Source organism: Triticum urartu, chromosome 3A (assembly GCF_056163025.1).
Source record: "Triticum urartu cultivar PI428250 chromosome 3A, HENAU_Tu73, whole genome shotgun sequence".
Lineage (NCBI taxonomy): Eukaryota > Viridiplantae > Streptophyta > Magnoliopsida > Poales > Poaceae > Triticum > Triticum urartu.
Window position 1 is genome coordinate 654,657,039 of NC_141875.1, and position 26,588 is coordinate 654,683,626.

The 26,588-nt window shown below is 48.4% G+C and overlaps 1 pseudogene; it reads right to left on the minus strand.

Moving 5' to 3' along the window:
* The window catches only part of LOC147981117 (uncharacterized), a 164,423-nt pseudogene that overhangs the window by 70,710 nt on the left and 67,125 nt on the right, over nt 1-26,588 (minus strand).

Here is a 26,588-nt window from a genome sequence, read left to right on the forward strand (position 1 = left end):
TAAGTAGCAGCTACGTGGGCATATTTGTTGGAGTAAATTATGGGGGAGCGAAGGGGTGGAAATATTGCAGGTCACAATGGATTGGACGAGCGTGGGGGGAGGAGAATCATGCATGTAGATTTTTTTTCACATGGGTTGGAGTGGTGGGACCGCCGGAGGGAGAAGGAGAGTTTGGCGGGCATATTGTTTCCACACATGGAGAGGAAAATATTTGGAGACGAACGGGCTTCCTGCATGTATGGGGAACGGTGCATAATAAGCCATCTTGCATGCCGGGCTAGGTATAGTCTCACTTCATTAAAAACAAACACGCCCCACACATGTTCATATTTCAAGGTGCACTAAATTATTGCATGCGATGATTAAGGCTGGCCATAATGGTGGTATCTTAGCTGGTATCATGCACACAGGAATAGCAAACATGCTGATGTGGCAAAGAATTAAAGAAGAGAGGGGGGTTAGAGTAACTAGTGTTCATGCATGCATTGGTAAACACATTTTTTTGTGGAGAACGACAGCACTAGTTGAGTACTTTTGCAGACTTCAAAAACTATTCGACAATGTGTCAACACTCACAATGTCAAATCAATATTTTTACACTCATTATAAAACGTAGTTCTTATACTCATTATAATCAGTACTCCCTCCGTCTAGGTGAGCAAGTCATCTTAGATTGTGCACTGTGACCAAGGAGGAGGGGAAAACGAGAGATCTTAATGTTTATTTTCTAATTAATAGCATTGCATGCAATGAACTAACCACTGCATGTCGTGTTTGGTAGTCTCTAGTCATTAGAAGCCTGCACACCCTCATCTCATATTGGTTGATATGTCAAGAAACAAGAAACGAGGTAGAAGTTAATGCACCGCGCCTAAGTGTTTTGGGAGTACTGTATATATTGATATTTTAGTATAAATTTGGTCGTGGGATTTCATTGATGCTTGTCAAAGCATTGATAGGTGTGCTATGCGTGACCCTAAGATGAAAGCGTTGAGCATCTCGAAGTTGATCAACAATCTTCAATTGTCAAAGATTAGCCGTTCGGCCAATAAGGTGGCACACTTAATCGCTAAGTATAGCTTTGACAATATTGTAAATAACGTACCACCCTGTGTGGTGAATATTGTATCGAATGAGTGTAGTGGTGTGGCTGGTTAATTAATATAAGGTGATGTTCAAAAAAAGTATAAATTTGGTCAAACACTTTGCAAACGGTTGGCGGGAGTAAAAAGGACCAGAGGGAGTATCATGCATGCAGAGTAGGCAAAAAAATTACTTGTCTAAAAAAAGGCAAAAAAATGCTCATTTATAGCCGGTCGAAGTCTCAAAGGGCGCAACTGCGCGAGGGAGGCGAAGGTCATGGGAGGCGCGACGTTTGACGGAATTAAGTGAAGTTACATCCACACGCCGGCAGGCCTACGATATGGGTCTAGTAGACATGACATCTAGTGGGTCCCGCATAGTTCTCAAGAACTCTTTGGGGGCTTGCAGCCGTTTATCCACCGGGCAAGCCATCAACCCCACGCCGTTCGCACACCCTACTCGTCCCCGTGTTCTACCTTACAACAGTTCGCTCCCAGTCGTCCCGTCCTTTCATTAGTTCACTCCCAGTTTTTTTGCGGGGTACAACAGTTCAACTTCTCCTAACCCTCCTCCAAAATCCCTGGCCTCCCAAATCTCCATGGTCGCCGCTGAGTACCAGGTTAGAGCCATCACCGGCGATCAGTTCATCGTCATCTACACACCTGGATCCGAGACGGTGAAAGCATGGCTTGCTCGCTTCCTACGCATGTTCAACAGTTCAACGGATGAGTGGGTTGCTAGGCTCGATGTTGAGTACACCACAGTCCTGGGACGAGAGAAGGATCTAAAGGATGAAGAGAGGAAGAAGCCCGCCGTGATCCAGGTTTGCATACATAACGTTTGCTTGGTCTACCACATATGCCATGCCGACGTTGAGTGCCAGGATTTTAAGAACTTCCTCAAGGACAAAAGAGTGAAATTCGTTACTGTAGGCTTTAAGAACGATAGTGACGTCCTGTGTTGGATAGGTCTCGTTGTAGGCCAGCCCTTCGATCTCCGGAAGGCAAGCCTGGTGTCCTCCTCTCAACCTTCAATGCTAACCGTGGCAGCAGCCATGATTGATCCTTCGTACGCTAAACTGAAGAAACCTCATCACGAGTTTCATCATGCATGGGATTCGAAGACATTAGATGAAGATCACATCCTGTACGCAGTAATGGATGCCTACCTTTGTTTAAATATCTACAAGGGTTGGGTGAATAAGCAGAGCCCAGTGTCCGATTCAAGCAAAGAAGCGTCGGCGAAGAGGAAGCGGAAGAGGGACGAGGACAAAGTCGAGGACGTGGACTCGGACTCCGAGTAGGTGGCAGTGCCGTCGCTCATGCTGGTTCTACTGCAGTGTCAAGCAGACTAGTTGCTTAGTTTATTTTTCAAGGGTACGTTGTGCTGAGGCCCCAGCAGAACTATGTTTGTGAAAGAATTTCGACGGAGCGAAGGAAGAAGATGACAGAAGAGGTGGAAGAAGCCCTTCTAGCCATCCATGTTGCATCAAACGGCTCACATGAGTCGACTGACCCAAATTGCTCCTTTAGATTGCAGGATGCACGTGGCATTCAAGGTCTCGAAGGTAGATTCTGCGTTCGCACCCGGTTTGCAGGCTCGACGCATGCGCGACCGGCTTCCGCCGCGACAGCCACCATGCGCGCCTCCTCCGCGCGGGCGGAGATGAAAATGACATGCTAGTTCCTCCTTGCCGGCGTGCTGGAGCACATGCTCATCCTCCTCTTCGTACGCTGCATGCATAGACGCGGCTCCACCAGCTGCTCGCGTACTTGTCAGCACGGCGACATCGCGGGGAGGGACTGCAAACAACGTGAGCGGGCGAGCCTTCGGCTTCATGGCACAGGGATGGCGGCGACACGACGGTGATGGACGAGAAATTATTGGCCGGAGCAGGTGGGCGCCGGCATGCGCAACGGTGGCGGCATATTGATGAGTGCGCGTGTGGGAGCTTACTTTAGTTTTATATATAAGTTTGGTCAAACTTAAAAGAAAACCAAGCGTGTGAAACGTGGCCGCGCGGTCGATCGAACGGTGCGTCACCGTGTCGTGCTCGAAGGACATCCACCGAACCTTTTTTTGTGTGTGAAAACAATCCTCGAATATTACTCAACTTTTTTTCCTGTGAAAGTTCTTGACGCTGCAATATTTCCATATATTTGAATTTAGCTCCAGTTCGTGTTTATTTGGATTTGGACGTTTTAGGTGCGCCCTAGTTTTTTTTAATGCTGATTTTGTGTGTCTGACTGAGAGAGAACGTGTGTATGTGTCCATATGTGTGCACTAGTAGAAAAAGGGTCAAATGTGAAGCACATTAGTGTAGGTTTGAATTTGAGCCGGCACTAATGTGTCCATTAGTGCCGGTTCGAATGGCTAGGCGGGCGGACATCATTAGTTCGTGGCGAACCTTTAGCACCGGTTCGTGCCACGAACCAGTACTAAAGTGAGTGGTGGCAGGATGTTGTCAGTCCGGGGCCCCTCCAGTGTCACGATCGGATTTTCCGGGTTTTAAATTCCAGAAAAAGACCGTCGTGCTCATCAGCCCCAGGATTACTGTTAGCTGATGAGGCTCCAACTTGATACAGAAATTCCAAGCAAAATACAACATATGTAGTACAAGACCATTCTGGCCTGTGAGTACAACAATTGGGTTTCTAGTGGTCGATGGCGGAAGTGGTTTGTGAGACATCGGTGTCTATGGGACTCCATTTCCCACAGGAACAGCTGACCAGGATAACTCCTATCTTCGCGAGGCTGCTATCACCATTGCTTAGTTTCCAGGGCTGTCACCGCAACGCTCCTCTCCAAGCAGAAATCTGGCCAAGACAATAGCCAGGGACAAGCCAGTGAGTACTTTGAATGTACTCGCAAACATTAAGAACACAGGTATAATATAATTGATAATCATGCACTAAAAAAATTCTATGTTCACATCGTCGGTCATAAATAAAACATCTTTTATGCATGCAAGCAGGTTATTTTCATGCAACATGAATAAGCAGTAATAGAGTGGGAATAAAATGCCGCAGTCGGGCGTCTGAGCGACACCACATAAAGGGCTTTTAAAAGAAATGCCACAGTCGGGCGTCTGAGCGACACCACATAAAGGGCTTTAAAAGAAATGCCACAGTCGGGCGTCTGAGCGACACCACATAAAGGGCTTTAAAAGAAATGCCACAGTCGGGCGTTTGAGCGACACCACATAAAGGGCTTTAAAAGAAATGCCATAGTTGGGCGTCTGAGCGACACCACATAAAGGGCTTTAAAAGAAATGCCACAGTCGGGCGTCTGAGCGACACCACATAAAGGGCTTTAAAAGAAATGCCACAGTCGGGCGTCCGAGCGACACCACATAAAGGGCTCTAAAAGAAATGGCATAGTCGGGCGTCTGAGCGACACCACATAAAGGGCTTTAAAAGAAATGCCACAGTCGGGCGTCTGAGTGACACCACATAAAGGGCTTTAAAAGAAATGCCACGGTCGGGCGTCCGAGCGACACCACATAAAGGGCTTTAAAAGAAATGATCACAATGAATATCCAGGAGGTAGAACCATCCCAGGGATACAAGTAATGTAACGGGTTAGTCCATCACAAAATAATAATCATGGTCCTCACAAGTAACTAGTCGATATCCAAGTTTGGTTTAACAATATCTCCTCCGAAGACCGACACTAAGACCAACACTTGACCCATCCCAGACTGTAATCCTTAACCATGGACACGGCTATTCGAATAGGTTTTAATCTCTGCAGAGGGTGTACTCTTTACCCACGAGTAACGGATTCCTTTAGTCCATCGGGACTAATTCCGTCTACGGCCTTTTAGTTGAAAACACGCCTAACTTGCACACACCAGCTTAACTCATCGGTGTCTGGAATCACCCACGGCACTTGTTAAGCAAAACTCTAAGTGGGGAGGCTACAACCTCGCGTATCATGGGATCAAATTTATATCATGCGCTCTAAGGGGTGGCCTCCCCTCTCGGTCCCAACCGGAAACACCCATGCCCCTTTACCAGATGGCCTGCCTACCAGCTACAACCGGTATCTTCCACCATGGCCTCTCCGTACGGTGTGTGCTTGAAAGGGGTTGGCGACTTACTGAACCGTACCCTACCTGCGGCAGGGACAAGTGGTAGTACGAGGCAAGTATGGGGGTTACTGGAACAAGACTCGGTCTACGGTCGACTCAGGAGTTTTATAAATTTCCTGCATGACATGTATAACAAATATATTTCAACCAACAAATCACCACTCTATATACCTTACCATGCCATACCGGACATAACCGTCCCGACGGGGACCGGCGACAAGCTCACTCCTACCCATGGCAGAGGCTTTCCCGGATTCCCTTCCGGCATGCATGCAAGGCACATGAGGGTGATTACCATCACAAGTATATTCATTTCCAACAGCAAGGAAATCACTAATATGCCTCATGCAAATGATCATATCACATGAAATAACAAGCTCTCCGATATCAGGTGGTGTTATAAACGTGTCAACTAACACACCAAAAATATTATTCTGGGGTTCAGAATGCTTGCCTTTAATGGTGTGGAGAGGTGGGGGTGCTCTCCAAAATTTTTGAAAGCTTCCTTCTCTCCCAAAAATCCTATTTCCAAAAATATGCAAATAACACATATTTCAAAAACAGTACAAAAAAGTTGTTTGGAAAATTTTCAAATAAATCTTAAAATAAACTAGACAGAATTTGAGAGATGTAGGAAAAAGAATCAATTCATTTGGAGTTATATTTAAAAAGTTATTGGCGATCAAAGTTGTGGTCAAAAGAGATTACGCCTTCGGTGCAGAGAAAACGTACTGGGGAATCATACGCTTTCACTTAATCCCACGTGGACAGGCGCGGGGTCGCTGATAGTGGGTCCAGGGGGCCCACTGGTCAGGTTTGACCAGTCTATCCCTCCCTCCTCTTCGTCTGCCCGAACGGAGGCGAGGCAACGGTGATCGTCGCCGGCGAACGGCGGCTCCCCGCGGGTTCCAGAGGGTCTGGATGGATCCGCAAGACCGAGGCGGTCCTTCCGGTGGTCGCTGGGTAGACGGGGGTGGAAAGGGTCGTCGGCGGTGAGCTTCGCGGCGGAGGGGGCTTCGGGAGCAGAGTGAGTTTGGGGCTGCGGTGGTTCCCGATCAAAATCGAGCAGGGGAAAGTGTTCGCGGGAGGAAGAGAAGGCTCCTGGTGGAGAGAGTGGAGAGGGGGAGGTACTAGAGGTGCCGGATTGGCCGGGGTGGTGGCGGCGGCAGGAGTTGCTGGAGATGAGGAAGGAGGCCTCCCCGAGTTGAATGCGAGCTAGGGGAGTGCCATTGGGGTGGCCTGAGGTTGCCTGCGTGCTCGGGGAAGCTCGGGGGCCTCCTTTTATAGCTCGTCGAGGTCGGTTCCGCGGCGGTGGATGAGGATGCCGGCGAACCGCCTCTCTGTAGCTTGCAGGGCAACGTGGCGTGGCTGGGGATGACGGCAGGAGCTAGCGGACGAGTGGGCACTGCTCCAGGGGCGAGCTGGCGAGCGGGAGTGGCTCGGGCGGCGCCGACCAATGCAGAGGCTGCCGGGCGGCTAGCTCTTGGCCTGCCGGGGCGTGGCGAGGGACTGCTTGGCGTGTTGCGGTGAGGAGGGACGTGCGTGGCGTGGATCTGCAGTGGTGGCAAGGCCAGGGGCGCGACGCGTCGGCTCGGGCGCGGCACGGGCAAAACGCGTGCCAAACGCACGCTCTGCTCGTGTTCTGGGGACGCACGGGATGTGCTCGACACAATGCCAGAGCACGCTAGAGGTCGCGGGAGAGGCTGGCGAGAAACAGGGCTAGGTTAGGGATAGTGGGGCGATCAAGGGACAAGGTGGTTAGGTTAGGAGACCCAGTTCACAATGCAAATACAAGATCATGTCAAATCTGGCCATGCTCTCCAGGTGTTTGACAAAATGCCACAGGCGCCTAGGCTTTTCTTGGAGGGGCCAAATTCTCCAGATCAGGGTCTCCTTAGATGCAAGAGAGAGTGGTGAGGTCATTTGGACAAAAGGAGAAACTTGCTAGTGCAAGTTTTGCAAAACTTCAATTCTGGAAAGGAAATAAATGACATTATTTCATGAACCAAAAATATGCCAATGGGTGCATGCTCCTGGACTTAGGGGTTTGGTAGGGCTGTCTACAAGTAGGAGAAAGCACAAGATCATTGGAGCAAAATTAAATAGGGTTGTAGTAGAAATCACAAGGCTGGACCAGAATGGAAATGAGGTTGATTCACTCAAATTTTTCAAATAACATCATTGGGTTTTTGCATAAGGTTGAATCATATGCTACTACCAATATCCCATAATTTTGGTGGAGGCTAGAAAGAATTATATAAATGGGTTGTAGTACAAATTGCACTCTGGACCAGAGAAGAAAAATTGAGTGTAGAGCTCAAAATATTTCATGAATAAGAGATATTTTTGTATAAAAGTGATTTAAAAACATCACATGACATCTCCAAAATTTTGTTGGAATTTTAGGTGAATTTATCAAATGGTTGTAGTTCAAATATGGCCATATAACCTTGAAAAACCATTTTTCAAGAAAATAAAGTTCAAGCAATTTAATTATGTAATTAGTTATACTGATAAGAGGAAAGTTTTTCTTGAGTGGTTAAACAAGTCCAATAACATATTTGAAAGTTTTTCACTTTAGGGAACAACTCCATGATAATAAGAAAGGAAATGTTTAAAAAAAATCAAAAGGGAGTCCAAAAAAATCAAAGTTTTAATTCCTGGCAATGATTTTAATTTAATAAAACAAGGCCAAAATTTTGGGGTGTCACAACACTACCCCCCTTAAGAAAAATCTCGTCCTCGAGATTTGTTAAAAGCTGTTTTAAGAAGAACAATAAGCAGTAAAAATGTGGCTACAGTGAGAGGGCAATAAGTGGTGAAAAACCACAGTGTGAATACTGGTGCTGCGTGGAAAACTCTACGGTTCGGGACAAAAACGTGAGATTTCTACGCTGGATATAAATTTAGACTAATTTCCAAATTTAAAAATAGGCTGGTCGTACCCGAGAGCATAGTGCTCTCTCTGGCCGACAGGTGGACCCGGGGCCCATTGTCAGCCTCTTCTTCTCCCTCTGGTTCTCTCTTCTTCCTCTCTCCCGCGCGTTTTCTCCACCGGCGACGCCTAGCGCGTAGGGCATCTAGGCCGTACCGTGGTAGTGCACGGCGTGCTAGCTGCCGGTGCAGCGTGCACTCACCTCGCGGGCCAGCGCGCTGTCGGCACTGCTTGCGGATTCGCCTCCAAACACCGGCGATCGGTGACGAGCGGCGTTGGTGGACTTCGCCCACCGTACACCGAGCTCGAGCTATAAAACGGCCGGGGTGCCTCTCTCTTCTTCCTCACACCTGGCCTCACTTCTCCTCCTCCTTCTTCCTCTATTACTTCTTACAAAAGCTCGGGTTAGGCTCTAATGGCGGAGGCGATGCTGGACTGGTTTGCGATCTTGATATGCGGAGGGCTGGCGACACTGCTGGGGCTCTCCGTGCTCCTGTGCGCGATGATCCTCGACGATCGTCGCGACGCTGCTGCTCGGGTGTTGGCTCTGCGCGGTGGTGGTGATCACGAGGAGTAGGTGGGGTGTGCCGGGTGCTAACCGTTGTTAGGGGGTGATTAGCTGGATGCAACACTGTTGCAAAGTTTTGCAAACAGTGTATGTGTCCGAATGATTATGGTTGTGAGTCTGCTGCCGTGGTGCTGTGTGAAATTAATAAATCCACGCCGTGAGAAAGTGTAGATGTAGCAACTCAGGGAAAGGAAATCTCACTCCAGAATTTTGCGAGGGAAAAACAGTTAATTTAAAGGAGTATAAACCACAACAAAACTATACCCATTAGTAGAAACCAAATAATTGACTTGTCGTACAAACTCAGGGTATCACGCATAAGTCACACACATAAATAAATGTTGCAATAATGAACACCGCAGCGATGTTCTAAAATGGAAACGGTAACTAGACGGGGTCCCTAGAAAACGTCTCTGGTACTGGGATACACTCCTCGTCTATCGGGGGAAGTGGATTGACCAGTCGATGTACGTGTCTCTCCTGGTCGGGCCTTAGTGCTCTGCCGATGGCGATCTGAGGATTTAAATCTGCGAGGCTCTGGAGATAACCCATCATACATTGGGTTAAACGCTCTTGAGCGATGACGTACTGGACAAGGTTGGCCAGGACTAGGTCTCTCTCAATGCGTCCACCGGGAAAAGATGTCACTCCTCCGGGTGCTGCACGGCTCAGAAAGTAATAATACCCTCGTTCGCTGGCATAGGGTACCGCGAATCGAAGGCGAGCAAGCGCTTCGTATGCAACAGCTTCTATGGCCATATGTGGGGTTGGCATAGATTTCCCCACGAAGGAGACTTCCTTTGGATCTTGGTTTGAGTTTACGGGAGGGATGTGTACTGCTGCCCAATATCTCGAGGTGGAAGGGGTAATTCTTGATTTGTACAGCTCGTACTGGGTTGGCTGGGTAGCGCCCATGGTACTGCAGGTAAAATCCCGCAATATCTTGACAAAACTACCCGGGGTTGCATCTAGGGTTCTCAGATAAATGCTAGGGCTCGGCATGGCTAGGAAATGGTTGTGAGGGTGGTGCACAAGGTGAGAGGTGCTTGGCAAGGTCACGCGGTGGCCTTTTTATAGCACCGGAGCTGGGTCATTTTTACCGAGGTGAATGGTAAAGAAAAATTTTCAGCCCTGCTCCAAGGGTCGGGGTCAAGCCACAGATTCACACATTTCACTATAGTGATGTGTTACTGTGGGGTTGACGGGTGATTCTTGGTAACTGCGTCCGGGATAGAAATCTTATACTGCATACTGGCATATCCAGGCAAGGTTACTATTAAAAATAGAGGCACGACAACAGGCGGCATTTAATTACAAGGCCACACGATTACAAAGCGAGGGTACATTGGGACTCGATACGACTCGGGTGACTTAGTCTACCTCGTTTACATCCAAGCGGGCGTGCCTTGAGGCTCCTCCACAGGTCTCGTGTCGGAATTAGCTGGAGTGGGTTGAGGGGCTGCAGGCTCGTGGTAGCGATGAGGACCATCTTGGGGATTGTTGGCCACAATCCCGTTGGAGTGCGCTCCCAATATGCGACGAAGCACCTCTGGGGTTATCGCAGCACCTTGGCCTATGGCTGGGGCAGGCCTCAGGGACTCGATCGGGTGTCCAAACAGCACAACTGGGTTGTCGGCGTTGGGCTCGTTTTCTTCTCTCGCCGGGGCTCGACGAACCAGCTCTCCACGAGCTGCGATTAGATCAATAGTGATTTGATCGCACAGTTCCTCTAGTGCACTTACATAGCGCACTAGGTGCAACAATGCAGGATCCGTCTCGTGATCTCCGTTGGCAACTTGGGTTGATCTACCATACCCTTCACGTCTGGGGTAGTAGTGGAACGAGCGACAGTTAACTCTGGGCGACAAGTGCCGGAGATGAACTATAGCCTCTCGAGCAGCTAGTTGGATAGCTTGAAGCTCAAAGGAAGTTGTTCTTCCGGTAAACCTGTAGGGGCGCTCGGGCTATAGACCCCTACCGTAGATGTGTACAGTGGCCCAGAATTGACGGTTCTCACCGCTCATGGGTCCTTGGTACACAACATATTCTGGGGGCTCTTCTAACGCATAGGCACGACGGGTGAGGTTTGCGAGTATGGTCACAAAGCCTCCAAGGTTGGTTGCTGTGGTCTCATTGTGTACGACAGGGCCAGGCATTGTAGCTTGGTTTGGGGTAGAGGCTGTGCTGTGCTGTGTTGGGGCTAGCGTGCCCCTTTTTATAGGAAAAAGGGGACGGAGTCTTCCTTTGCACGCTTGCGAGAAAGGACTATTTAAGATTCGATCACTAGCGCATGAGCGACAGGTTAGGTTGATAGGTTGGGCACCGACTGCCAAAAGGTGTTGGGTCACTGTGTGGCTATCTTGCACGAGAAGCTTGGCTGGGGTTTGGTTATGGTTTGGTGGGTTGGTTTGCCTAAGTTTATAGACCCGGCTAAGATAGGATTAGCCAATGGTCAGCCTGGCTCTGATACCAAGTCTGTCACGATTGGATTTTCTGGGTTTTAAATTCCAGAAAAAGACCGTCGTGCTCATCAGCCCCAGGATTACTGTTAGCTGATGAGGCTCCAACTTGATACAGAAATTCCAAGCAAAATACAACATATGTAGTACAAGACCATTCTGGCCTGTGAGTACAACAATTGGGTTTCTAGTGGTCGATGGCGGAAGCGGTTTGTGAGACATCAGTGTCTATGGGACTCCATTTCCCACAGGAACAGCTGACCAGGATAACTCCTATCTTCGCGAGGCTGCCATCACCATTGCTTAGTTTCCGGGGCTGTCACCGCAACGCTCCTCTCCAAGCAGAAATCTGGCCAAGACAATAGCCAGGGACAAGCCAGTGAGTACTTTGAATGTACTCGCAAACATTAAGAACACAGGTATAATATAATTGATAATCATGCACTAAAAAAATTCTATGTTCACATCGTCGGTCATAAATAAAACATCTTTTATGCATGCAAGCAGGTTATTTTCATGCAACATGAATAAGCAGTAATAGAGTGGGAATAAAATGCCGCAGTCGGGCGTCTGAGCGACACCACATAAAGGGCTTTTAAAGAAATACCACAATCGGGCGTCTGAGCGACACCACATAAAGGGCTTTAAAAGAAATGCCACAGTCGGGCGTCTGAGCGACACCACATAAAGGGCTTTAAAAGAAATGCCACAGTCGGGCGTCTGAGCGACACCACATAAAGGGCTTTAAAAGAAATGCCACAGTCGGGCGTCCGAGCGACACCACATAAAGGGCTCTAAAAGAAATGCCACAGTCGGGCGTCTGAGCGACACCACATAAAGGGCTTTAAAAGAAATGCCACAGTCGGACGTCTGAGCGACACCACATAAAGGGCTTTAAAAGAAATGCCACGGTCGGGCGTCCGAGCGACACCACATAAAGGGCTTTAAAAGAAATGATCACAATGAATATCCAGGAGGTAGAACCATCCCAGGGATACAAATAATGTAACAGGTTAGTCCATCACAAAATAATAATCATGGTCCTCACAAGTAACTAGTCGGTATCCAAGTTTGGTTTAACAATATCTCCTCCGAAGACCGACACTAAGACCAACACTTGACCCATCCCAGACTGTAATCCTTAACCATGGACACGGCTATTCGAATAGGTTTTAATCTCTGCAGAGGGTGTACTCTTTACCCACGAGTAACAGATTCCTTTAGTCCATCGGGACTAATTCCGTCTACGGCCTTTTAGTTGAAAACACGCCTAACTTGCACACACCAGCTTAACTCATCGGTGTCTGGAATCACCCACGGCACTTGTTAAGCAAAACTCTAAGTGGGGAGGCTACAACCTCGCGTATCATGGGATCAAATTTATATCGCGCGCTCTAAGGGGTGGCCTCCCCTCTCGGTCCCAACCGGAAACACCCATGCCCCTGGACCAGATGGCCTGCCTACCAGCTACAACCGGTATCTTCCACCATGGCCTCTCTGTACGGTGTGTGCTTGAAAGGGGTTGACGACTTACTGAACCATACCCTACCTGCGGCAGGGACAAGTGGTAGTACGAGGGAAGTATGGGGGTTACTGGAACAAGACTCGGTGTACGGTCGACTCAGGAGTTTTATAAATTCCCTGCATGACATGTATAACAAATATATTTCAACCAACAAATCACCACTCTATATACCTTACCATGCCATACCGGACATAACCGTCCCGACGGGGACCGGCGACAAGCTCACTCCTACCCATGGCAGAGGCTTTCCCGGATTCCCTTCCGGCATGCATGCAAGGCACATGAGGGTGTTTACCATCACAAGTATATTCATTTTCAACAGCAAGGAAATCACTAATATGCCTCATGCAAATGATCATATCACATGAAATAACAAGCTCTCCGATATCAGGTGGTGTTATAAACGTGTCAACTAACACACCAAAAATATTATTCTTGGGTTCAGAATGCTTGCCTTTAATGGTGTGGAGAGGTGGGGGTGCTCTCCAAAAATTTTGAAAGCTTCCTTCTCTCCCAAAAATCCTATTTCCAAAAATATGCAAATAACACATATTTCAAAAACAGTACAAAAAAGTTGTTTGGAAAATTTTCAAATAAATCTTAAAATAAACTAGACAGAATTTGAGAGATGTAGGAAAAAGAATCAATTCATTTGGAGTTATATTTAAAAAGTTATTGGCCATCAAAGTTGTGGTCAAAATCTGTTTTTAATAAAATCAGGAAAAAGAAAACGTTTCAAAAGAGATTATGCCTTCGGTGCAGAGAAAACGTACTGGGGAATCATACGCTTTTCACTTAATCCCACGTGGACAGGCGCGGGGTCGCTGATAGTGGGTCCAGGGGGCCCACTGGTTAGGTTTGACCAGTCTATCCCTCCCTCCTCTTCCTCTGCCCGAACGGAGGCGAGGCAACGGTGATCGTCGCCGGCGAACGGCGGCTCCCCGCGGGTTCCAGAGGGTCTGGATGGATCTGCAAGACCGAGGCGGTCCTTCCGGTGGTCGCTGGGTAGACGGGGGTGGAAAGGGTCGTCGGCGGTGAGCTTCGCGGCGGAGGGGGCTTCGGGAGCAGAGTGAGTTTGGGGCTGCGGTGGTTCCCGATCAAAATCGAGTAGGGGAAAGTGTTCGCGGGAAGAAGAGAAGGCTCCTGGTGGAGAGAGTGGAGAGGGGGAGGTACTATAGGTGCCGGATTGGCCGGGGTGGTGCCGGCGGCAGGAGTTGTCGGAGATGAGGAAGGAGGCCTCCCCGGGTCGAATGCGAGCTAGGGGAGTGCCATTGGGGTGGCCTGAGGTTGCCTGCGTGCTCGGGGAAGCTCGAGGGCCTCCTTTTATAGCTCGTCGAGGTCGGTTCTGCGGCGGTGGATGAGGATGCCGGCGAACCGCCTCTCTGTAGCTTGGAGGGCGACGTGGCGTGGCTGGGGATGACGACAGGAGCTAGCGGACGAGTGGGCACTGCTCCAGGGGCGAGCTGGCGAGCGGGAGTGGCTCGGGCGGCGCCGACCAGTGCAGAGGCTGCCGGGCGGCTGCGGCGGCTAGCTCTTGGCCTGCCGAGGCGTGGCAAGGGACTGCTTGGCGTGTTGCGGTGAGGAGGGACGTGCGTGGCGTGGATCTGCAGTGGTGGCAAGGCCAGGGGCGCGACGCGTCGGCTCGGGCGCGGCACGTGCAAAACGCGTGCCAAACGCACGCTCTGCTCGCGTTCTGGGCACGCACGGGATGTGCTCGACACAATGCCAGAGCACGCTAGAGGTCGCGGGAGAGGCTGGCGAGAAACAGGGCTAGGTTAGGGATAGTGGGGCGATCAAGGGACAAGGTGGTTAGGTCAGGAGACCAAGTTCACAATGCAAATACAAGATCATGTCAAATCTGGCCATGCTCTCCAGGTGTTTGACAAAATGCCACAGGCGCCTAGGCTTTTCTTGGAGGGGCCAAATTCTCTAGATCAGGGTCTCCTTAGATGCAAGAGAGAGTGGTGAGGTCATTTGGACAAAAGGAGAAACTTGCTAGTGCAAGTTTTGCAAAACTTCAATTCTGGACAGGAAATAAATGACATTATTTCATGAACCAAAAATATGCCAATGGGTGCATGCTCCTGGACTTAGGGGATTGGTAGGGCTGTCTACAAGTAGGAGAAAGCACAAGATCATTGGAGCAAAATTAAATAGGGTTGTAGTAGAAATCACAAGGCTGGACCAGAATGGAAATGAGGTTGATTCACTCAAATTTTTCAAATAACATCATTGGGTTTTTGCATAAGGTTGAATCATATGCTACTACCAATATCCCATAATTTTGGTGGAGGCTAGAAAGAATTATATAAATGGGTTGTAGTACAAATTGCACTCTGGACCAGAGAAGAAAAATTGAGTGTAGAGCTCAAAATATTTCATGAATAAGAGATATTTTTGTATAAAAGTGATTTAAAAACATCACATGACATCTCCAAAATTTTGTTGGAATTTTAGGTGAATTTATCAAATGGTTGTAGTTCAAATATGGCCATATAACCTTGAAAAACCATTTTTCAAGAAAATAAAGTTCAAGCAATTTAATTATGTAATTAGTTATACTGATAAGAGGAAAGTTTTTCTTGAGAGGTTAAACAAGTCCAATAACATATTTGAAAGTTTTTCACTTTAGGGAACAACTCCATGATAATAAGAAAGGAAATGTTTAAAAAAAATCAAAAGGGAGTCCAAAAAAAATCAAAGTTTTAATTCCTGGCAATGATTTTAATTTAATAAAACAAGGCCAAAATTTTGGGGTGTCACAACACTACCCCCCTTAAGAAAAATCTCGTCCTCGAGATTTGTTAAAAGCTGTTTTAAGAAGAACAATGAGCAGTAAAAATGTGGCTACAGTGAGAGGGCAATAAGTGGTGAAAAACCACAGTGTGAATACTGGTGCTGCGTGGAAAAATCTACGGTTCGGGACAAAAACGTGAGATTTCTACGCTGGATATAAATTTAGAATAACTTCTAAATTTAAAAATACGCTGGTCGTAACTGAGAGCATAGTGCTCTCTCTGGCCGACAGGTGGACCCGGGGCCCATTGTTAGCCTCTTCTTCTCCCTCTGGTTCTCTCTTCTTCCTCTCTCCCGCGCGTTTTCTCCACCGGCGACGCCTAGCGCGTAGGGCATCTAGGCCGTACCGTGGTAGTGCACGGCGTGCTAGCTGCCGGTGCAGCGTGCACTCACCTCGCGGGCCAGCGCGCTGTCGGCACTGCTTGCGGATTCGCCTCCAAGCACCGGCGATCGGCGACGAGCGGCGTTGGTGGACTTCGCCCACCGTACACCGAGCTCGAGCTATAAAACGCCCGGGGTGCCTCTCTCTTCTTCCTCACACTTGGACTCACTTCTCCTCCTCCTTCTTCCTCTATTACTTCTTACAAAAGCTCGGGTTAGGCTCTAATGGCGGAGGCGATGCCGGATTGGTTTGCGATCCTGATATGCGGAGGGCTGGCGACACTGCTGGGGCTCTCCGTGCTCCTGTGCGCGATGATCCTCGACGATCGTCGCAACGCTGCTGCTCGGGTGTTGGCTCTCCGCGGTGGTGGTGATCACGAGGAGTAGGTGGGGTGTGCCGGGTGCTAACCGTTGTTAGGGGGTGATTAGCTGGATGCAACACTGTTTCAAAGTTTTGCAAACAGTGTATGTGTCCGAATGATTATGGTTGTGAGTCTGCTGCCGTGGTGCTGTGTGAAATTAATAAATCCACGCCGTGAGAAAGTGTAGATGTAGCAACTCAGGGAAAAGAAATCTCACTCCAGAATTTTGCGAGGGAAAAACAGTTAATTTAAAGGAGTATAAACCACAACAAAACTATACCCATTAGTAGAAGCCAAATAATTGACTTGTCGTACAAACTCAGGGTATCACGCATAAGTCACACACATAAATAAATGTTGCAATAATGAACACCACAGTGATGTTCTAAAATGGAAACGGTAACTGGACGGGGTCCCTAGAAAACGTCTCTGGTACTGGGATACACTCCTCTTCTATTGGGGGAAGTGGATTGACCAGTCGATGTACGTGTCTCTCCTGGTCGGGCCTTAGTGCTCTGCCGATGGCGATCTGAGGATTTAAATCTGCGAGGCTCTGGAGATAACCCATCATACGTTGGGTTAAACGCTCTTGAGCGATGACGTACTGGACAAGGTTGGCCAGGACTAGGTCTCTCTCAATGCGTCCACCGGGAAAAGATGTCACTCCTCCGGGTGCTGCACGGCTCGGAAAGTAATAATACCCTCGTTCGCTGGCATAGGGTACCGCGAATCGAAGGCGAGCAAGCGCTTCGTATGCAACAGCTTCTATGGCCATATGTGGGGTTGGCATAGATTTCCCCATGAAGGAGACTTCCTTTGGATCTTGGTTTGAGTTTACGGGAGGGATGTGTACTGCTGCCCAATATCTCGAGGTGGAAGGGGTAATTCTTGATTTGAACAGCTCGTACTGGGTTGGCTGGGTAGCGCCCATGGTACTGCAGGTAAAATCCCGCAATATCTTGACAAAACTACCCGGGGTTGCATCTAGGGTTCTCAGATAAATGCTAGGGCTCGGCATGGCTAGGAAATGGTTGTGAGGGTGGTGCACAAGGTGAGAGGTGCTTGGCAAGGTCACGCGGTGGCCTTTTTATAGCACTGGAGCTGGGTCATTTTTACCGAGGTGAATGATAAAGAAAAATTTTCAGCCCTGCTCCAAGGGTCGGGGTCAAGCCACAGATTCACACATTTCACTATAGTGATGTGTTACTGTGGGGTTGACGGGTGATTCTTGGTAACTTCGTCCGGGATAGATATCTTATACTGCATACTGGCATATCCAGGCAAGGTTACTATTAAAAATAGAGGAACGATAACAGGCGGCCTTTAATTACAATGCCACACAATTACAAAGCGAGGGTACACTGGGACTCGATACGACTCGGGTGACTTAGTCTACCTCGTTTACATCCAAGCGGGCGTGCCTTGAGGCTACTCCATAGGTCTCGTCGTCAGAATTAGCTGGAGTGGGTTGAGGGGCTGCAGGCTCGGGGTAGCGATGAGGACCATCTTGGGGATTGTTGGCCACAATCCCGTTGGAGTGTGCTCCCAATATGCGACGAAGCACCTCTGGGGTTATCGCAGCACCTTGGCCTATGGCTGGGGCAGGCCTCAGGGACTCGATCGGGTGTCCAAACAGCATGACTTGGTTGTCGGCGTTGGGCTCGTTTTCTTCTCTCGCCGGGGCTCGACGAACCAGCTCTCCATGAGCTGCGATTAGATCAATAGTGATTTGATCGCACAGTTCCTCTAGTGCACTTACATAGCGCACTAGGTGCAACAATGCAGGATCCGTCTTGTGATCTCCGTTGGCAACTTGGGGTGGTCTACCATACGCTTCACGTCTGGGGTAGTAGTGGAACGAGCGACAGTTAACTCTGGGTGACAAGTGCCGGAGATGAACTATAGCCTCTCGAGCAGCTAGTTGGATGGCTTGAAGCTCAAAGGAAGTTGTTCTTCTGGTAAACCTGTAGGGGCGCTCGGGCTATAGACCCCTACCGTAGATGTGTACAGTGGCCCAGAATTGACGGTTCTCACCGCTCATGGGTCCTTGGTACACAACATATTCTGGGGGCTCTTCTAACGCATAGGCACGACGGGTGAGGTTTGCGAGTATGGTCACAAAGCCTCCAAGGTTGGTTGTTGTGGTCTCATTGTGTACGACAGGGCCAGGCATTGTAGCTTGGTTTGGGGTAGAGGCTGTCCTGTGCTGTGTTGGGGCTAGCGTGCCCCTTTTTACAAGAAAAAGGGGACGGAGTCTTCCTTTGCACGCTTGCGAGAAAGGACTATTTAAGATTCGATCACTAGCGCATGAGCGACAGGTTAGGTTGATAGGTTGGGCACCAACTGCCAAAAGGTGTTGGGTCACTGTGTGGCTATCTTGCACGAGAAGCTTGGCTGGGGTTTGGTTATGGTTTGGTGGGTTGGTTTGCCTAAGTTTATAGACCCGGCTAAGATAGGATTAGCCAATGGTCAGCCTAGCTCTGATACCAAGTCTGACACGACTGGATTTTCCGGGTTTTAAATTCCAGAAAAAGACCGTCGTGCTCATCAGCCCCAAGATTACTGTTAGCTGATGAGGCTCCAACTTGATACAGAAATTCCAAGCAAAATACAACATATGTAGTACAAGACCATTCTGGCCTGTGAGTACAACAATTGGGTTTCTAGTGGTCGATGGCGGAAGCGGTTTGTGAGACATCAGTGTCTATGGGACTCCATTTCCCACAGGAACAGCTGACCAGGATAACTCCTATCTTCGCGAGGCTACTATCACCATTGCTTAATTTCTGGGGCTGTCACCGCAACGCTCCTCTCCAAGCAGAAATCTGGCCAAGACAATAGCCAGGGACAAGCCAGTGAGTACTTTGAATGTACTCGCAAACATTAAGAACACAGGTATAATATAATTGATAATCATGCACTAAAAAAAATTCTATGTTCACATCGTCGGTCATAAATAAAACATCTTTTATGCATGCAAGCAGGTTATTTTCATGCAACATGAATAAGCAGTAATAGAGTGGGAATAAAATGCCGCAGTCGGGCGTCTGAGTGACACCACATAAAGGGCTTTTAAAAGAAATGCCACAGTCGGGCGTCTGAGCGACACCACATAAAGGGCTTTAAAAGAAATGCCACAGTCGGGCGTCTGAGCGACACCACATAAAGGGCTTTAAAAGAAATCCCACAGTCGGGCATCTGAGCGACACCACATAAAGGGCTTTAAAAGAAATGCCACAGTCGAGCGTCTGAGCGACACCACATAAAGGGCTTTAAAAGAAATGCCACAGTCGGGCGTCGGAGCGACACCACATAAAGGGCTTTAAAAGAAATGCCACAGTCGGGCGTCCGAGCGACACCACATAAAGGGCTCTAAAAGAAATGCCACAGTCGGGCGTCTGAGCGACACCACATAAAGGGCTTTAAAAGAAATGCCACAGTCGGGCGTCTGAGCGACACCACATAAAGGGCTTTAAAAGAAATGCCACAGTCGAGCGTCTGAGCGACACCACATAAAGGGCTTTAAAAGAAATGCCACAGCCGGGCGTCTGAGCGACACCACATAAAGGGCTTTAAAAGAAATGCCATAGTCGGGCGTCTGAGCGACACCACATAAAGGGCTTTAAAAGAAATGCCACAGTCGGGCGTCTGAGCGACACCACATAAAGGGCTTTAAAAGAAATGCCATAGTCGGGCGTCCGAGCGACACCACATGAAGGGCTCTAAAAGAAATGCCATAGTCGGGCGTCTGAGCGACACCACATAAAGGGCTTTAAAAGAAATGCCACAGTCGGGCGTCTGAGTGACACCACATAAAGGGCTTTAAAAGAAATGCCACAGTCAGGCGTCCGAGCGACACCACATATAGGGCTTTAAAAGAAATGCCACAGTCGGGCGTCTGAGCGACACCACATAAAGGGCTTTAAAAGAAATGCCACAGTCGGGCGTCCGAGTGACACCACATAAAGGGCTTTTAAAGAAATACCACAATCGGGCGTCTGAGCGACACCACATAAAGGGCTTTAAAAGAAATGCCACAGTCGGGCGTCTGAGCGACACCACATAAAGGGCTTTAAAAGAAATGCCACAGTCGGGCGTCTGAGCGACACCACATAAAGGGCTTTAAAAGAAATGCCACAGTCGGGCGTCCGAGCGACACCACATAAAGGGCTCTAAAAGAAATGCCACAGTCTGGCGTCTGAGCGACACCACATAAAGGGCTTTAAAAGAAATGCCACAGTCGGACGTCTGAGCGACACCATATAAAGGGCTTTAAAAGAAATGCCACGGTCGGGCGTCCGAGCGACACCACATAAAGGGCTTTAAAAGAAATGATCACAATGAATATCCAGGAGGTAGAACCATCCCAGGGATACAAATAATGTAACGGGTTAGTCCATCACAAAATAATAATCATGGTCCTCACAAGTAACTAGTCGGTATCCAAGTTTGGTTTAACAATATCTCCTCCGAAGACCGACACTAAGACCAACACTTGACCCATCCCAGACTGTAATCCTTAACCATGGACACGGCTATTCGAATAGGTTTTAATCTCTGCAGAGGGTGTACTCTTTACCCACGAGTAACGGATTCCTTTAGTCCATCGGGACTAATTCCGTCTACGGCCTTTTAGTTGAAAACACGCCTAACTTGCACACACCAGCTTAACTCATCGGTGTCTGGAATCACCCACGGCACTTGTTAAGCAAAACTCTAAGTGGGGAGGCTACAACCTCGCGTATCATGGGATCAAATTTATATCGCGCGCTCTAAGGGGTGGCCTCCCCTCTCGGTCCCAACCGGAAACACCCATGCCCTGGACCAGATGGCCTGCCTACCAGCTACAACCGGTATCTTCCACCATGGCCTCTCTGTATGGTGTGTGCTTGAAAGGGGTTGACGACTTACTGAACCGTACCCTACCTGCGGCAGGGACAAGTGGTAGTACGAGGCAAGTATGGGGGTTACTGGAACAAGACTCGGTCTACGGTCGACTCAGGAGTTTTATAAATTCCCTGCATGACATGTATAACAAATATATTTCAACCAACAAATCACCACTCTATATACCTTACCATGCCATACCGGACATAACCGTCCCGACGGGGACCAGCGACAAGCTCACTCCTACCCATGGCAGAGGCTTTCCCGGATTCCCTTCCGGCATGCATGCAAGGCACATGAGGGTGTTTACCATCACAAGTATATTCATTTTCAACAGCAAGGAAATCACTAATATGCCTCATGCAAATGATCATATCACATGAAATAACAAGCTCTCCGATATCAGGTGGTGTTATAAACGTGTCAACTAACACACCAAAAATATTATTCTTGGGTTCAGAATGCTTGCCTTTAATGGTGTGGAGAGGTGGGGGTGCTCTCCAAAATTTTTGAAAGCTTCCTTCTCTCCCAAAAATCCTATTTCCAAAAATATGCAAATAACACATATTTCAAAAATAGTACAAAAAAGTTTTTTGGAAAATTTTCAAATAAATCTTAAAATAAACTAGACAGAATTTGAGAGATGTAGGAAAAAGAATCAATTCATTTGGAGTTATATTTAAAAAGTTATTGGCCATCAAAGTTGTGGTCAAAATCTGTTTTTAATAAAATCAGGAAAAAGAAAACGTTTCAAAAGAGATTACGCCTTCGGTGCAGAGAAAACGTACTGGGGAATCATACGCTTTCACTTAATCCCACGTGGACAGGCGCGGGGTCGCTGATAGTGGGTCCAGGGGGCCCACTGGTTAGGTTTGACCAGTCTATCCCTCCCTCCTCTTCCTCTGCCCGAACGGAGGCGAGGCAACGGTGATCGTCGCCGGCGAACGGCGGCTCCCCGCGGGTTCCAGAGGGTCTGGATGGATCCGCAAGACCGAGGCGGTCCTTCCGGTGGTCGCTGGGTAGACGGGGGTGGAAAGGGTCGTTGGCGGTGAGCTTCGCGGCGGAGGGGGCTTCGGGAGCAGAGTGAGTTTGGGGCTGCGGTGGTTCCCGATCAAAATCGAGCAGGGGAAAGTGTTCGCGGGAGGAAGAGAAGGCTCCTGGTGGAGAGAGTGGAGAGGGGGAGGTACTATAGGTGCCGGATTGGCCGGGGTGGTGCCGGCGGCAGGAGTTGTCGGAGATGAGGAAGGAGGCCTCCCCGGGTCGAATGCGAGCTAGGGGAGTGCCATTGGGGTGGCCTGAGGTTGCCTGCGTGCTCGGGGAAGCTCGAGGGCCTCCTTTTATAGCTCGTCGAGGTCGGTTCTGCGGCGGTGCATGAGGATGCCGGCGAACCGCCTCTCTGTAGCTTGGAGGACGACGTGGCGTGGCTGGGGATGACGACAGGAGCTAGCGGACGAGTGGGCACTGCTCCAGGGGCGAGCTGGCGAGCGGGAGTGGCTCGGGCGGCGCCGACCAGTGCAGAGGCTGCCGGGCGGCTGCGGCGGCTAGCTCTTGGCCTGCCGAGGCGTGGCAAGGGACTGCTTGGCGTGTTGCGGTGAGGAGGGACGTGCGTGGCGTGGATCTGCAGTGGTGGCAAGGCCAGGGGCGCGACGCGTCGGCTCGGGCGCGGCACGTGCAAAACGCGTGCCAAACGCACGCTCTGCTCGCGTTCTGGGCACGCACGGGATGTGCTCGACACAATGCCAGAGCACGCTAGAGGTCGCGGGAGAGGCTGGCGAGAAACAGGGCTAGGTTAGGGATAGTGGGGCGATCAAGGGACAAGGTGGTTAGGTTAGGAGACCAAGTTCACAATGCAAATACAAGATCATGTCAAATCTGGCCATGCTCTCCAGGTGTTTGACAAAATGCCACAGGCGCCTAGGCTTTTCTTGGAGGGGCCAAATTCTCTAGATCAGGGTCTCCTTAGATGCAAGAGAGAGTGGTGAGGTCATTTGGACAAAAGGAGAAACTTGCTAGTGCAAGTTTTGCAAAACTTCTATTCTGGACAGGAAATAAATGACATTATTTCATGAACCAAAAATATGCCAATGGGTGCATGCTCCTGGACTTAGGGGTTTGGTAGGGCTGTCTACAAGTAGGAGAAAGCACAAGATCATTGGAGCAAAATTAAATAGGGTTGTAGTAGAAATCACAAGGCTGGACCAGAATGGAAATGAGGTTGATTCACTCAAATTTTTCAAATAACATCATTGGGTTTTTGCATAAGGTTGAATCATATGCTACTACCAATATCCCATAGTTTTGGTGGAGGCTAGAAAGAATTATATAAATGGGTTGTAGTACAAATTGCACTCTGGACCAGAGAAGAAAAATTGATTGTAGAGCTCAAAATATTTCATGAATAAGAGATATTTTTGTATAAAAGTGATTTAAAAACATCACATGACATCTCCAAATTTTTGTTGGAATTTTAGGTGAATTTATCAAATGGTTGTAGTTCAAATATGGCCATATAACCTTGAAAAACCATTTTTCAAGAAAATAAAGTTCAAGCAATTTAATTATGTAATTAGTTATACTGATAAAAGGAAAGTTTTTCTTGAGAGGTTAAACAAGTCCAATAACATATTTGAAAGTTTTTCACTTTAGGGAACAACTCCATGATAATAAGAAAGGAAATGTTTAAAAAAATCAAAAGGGAGTCCAAAAAAATCAAAGTTTTAATTCCTGGCAATGATTTTAATTTAATAATACAAGGCCAAAACTTTGGGGTGTCACATCCAGCACCTTTAGTCGATTTGTGAAAGAAGTTCGACAGAGCGAAGGAAGAAGACGGCAGAATAGGTGGAAGAAGCCCTTCTAGCCATCCATGTTGCATCAAACGGCACTCATGAGTCGACTGACCCAAATTGCTCCTTCAGATTGGAGGATCCACGTGGCATTCAAGGTCTCCAAGGTAGATTCCGCGTCCGCACCCGGTTTGTGGGCTTGACGCGCGTGCGACCGGCTTCCGCCGCGACAGTCAACATGCGCGCCTCCTCCGCGCGGGCGGAGACGACAATGACACGCTAGTTCCTCCTCGCCGGCGTGCTGGAGCACGCGCTCGTCCTCCTCTTCGTATGTTGCGTGCATAGACGCGGCTCCACTAGCTGCTCGCGTGCTTGGCAGTGCGGCAGCATCGCGAGGAGGGACTGCAGACGACGTGAGCGGGCGAGCCTTCGGCTTCATGGCACAGGGATGGCGGCGACACGGCGGTGATGGGCGAGAAATTGTTGGCCGGAGCAGGCGAGCGCTGGCATGCGCAACGGCGGCGGCGGCATATTGATGATTGTGCGTGTGGGAGCTTACTTTAGTTTTATATATAAGGTTGCTCAAACTTAAAAGAAAACCGTACTAGTACATGTAAACATTAGACTTAGGCAGCGCTTTTATTAGTTACTAGCTTATGTTCTTGCCCATTGTGACCAGCCTTAGTACCACGACCACGATACGGAATCCTGTGCAAGCGCGTGAACCGCGGCCGCGCAGTCGATTGAACGATGCGTCACCATGTCGCGCTCGAAGGACATCCACCGAACCTTTTTGTGTGTGTGAAAACAATCCTCGAATATTACTCAACTTTTTTTCCTGTGAAAGTTCTTGACGCTGCAATATTTCCATATATTTGAATTTAGCTCCAGTTCGTGTTTATTTGGATTTGGACGTTCTAGGTGCGCCCTAGTTTTTTTAATACTGATTTTGTGTGTGTGACTGACAGAGAACGTGTGTATGTGTCCATATGTGTGTTTTGGCGGAAGGGCAATGTGGAAACGGTGTGCGTGTGATACATACATAGAGAGGTGTGAATGTGCAAATGATCGTGCATGAGTGAGACATAGACAGATGCCGATACATTGTGTATACATGAGAGAACGGTCTTCTAGTTTACTTGTGTGTGTGTGTGAGTGAGAGAGAGAGAGGGAGGGAGAGAGAGACAGAGAGAGGAGCACCCGCAACACAACAACCATCTCTCTCGATTCGTCCGTCCCTCGCACGGTCGCATGCAACACATGCATCAACGCTCACATTTTGACACCCTCACCCAGCCCCTGCACACCTCAAGGCCCGCACAATCTCTTCGTGAATACCCATTTATCTCCTTAGGTTTGTTTTCTCTCAATATCTGACACACACACACACACACACACAGAGACACACGCAGCACAACACACACACACGCACACTCCCCTGAGCACACATTTCATCCCCATCCAAGGTTATACGGCGACCACTCTCGCTTGTGCTTCTTTGCACCCCAACATGCACAACACCTCACTCTTCAAAGAGGGCGACGAGCAGATCGAAGACGGCGACCACACCACGCTAGAGAATGCGGGGTCATTTGGAAGCAGGGTGATGTGATGACGGCTGACTGACTCATTCCCCACCCTCTCTCTCTCTCTTGCACAAAATTACCAATCCCTCTCTCCCTCGCACAAAATTGTCAATCCCTCAACCCACGAGATCCTTCCCCTCTCATCCATGTTTTCCTGCTCTCTCATCAAACATGTTGTCTCTTCTCATTCCATGTATACAGAATCCAGATGCACACGCATCTCATGTATATTACATGTATGCATCTTTCTCACAGACCTAACTTCTTCCTCTCTCTTTCTCTCTCTATCTCTCTCTCTCTATCTCGTTAGGTTTGTCTCCTACTCTCTCGTCCACATGCATACAATCTTTCCCGCCCTATCTGCTCCATCTTCAAAAGCTCTCTCTACACGTTTCATTCACACATTGGGATATGTCAAAATGTTGTTTCTATAATGGCTGATGTAGAGTTATGGTTGTTTTTGTTGCATCCTACAAGGTAATAACTATGAAATTCATTTAGATTCTCATTTGACTGGGATTATGTGAGTTTGAGCATGTTGTGAAGTACTATAGACCTTGTATACATCTTGGGATTCGACAATGATTGTAACTATTGAATTGTATAGACCATTACATTCGAAGTCAATAGCCTAATATATTTATTTACAATTTCAACAAATGATTAGTTCACTACAAACTAAGAAAACAAATGTGTACTCCCTCCTATTTTATTTAAGTCCACGTATTAGCATTGGTCAAAGTCAAGTTTTGTAAACTCTCAGAAAGCTTATAACAAAAAATATTAACATATACAATAACAAATAAATACCATTAGATTCATTATTGAATGTACTTTCACATCATACATAATTTTTATGGTAAATGTTTATATTTTTCTATAAACTTGGTCGAACTTTAGGAATTTTTGACTTCGGTCAAACCTAATATGCAGAGTTAGTTACTACTACTCGCTAGTTGCTTAGCCGAATCACTCAACACGCCACACGGGGAGTCCAGTGTCACAAAATTTTGAGGTCGGCGGGAAAATCTCCCGCGACCCTGATTCGAGCAGTGGGAAGTTACCATCATAGCCTTCGGAACAGGCCTACGGATGACGCTTGGTAGGGGGCTGTTTTCGTAACTTCA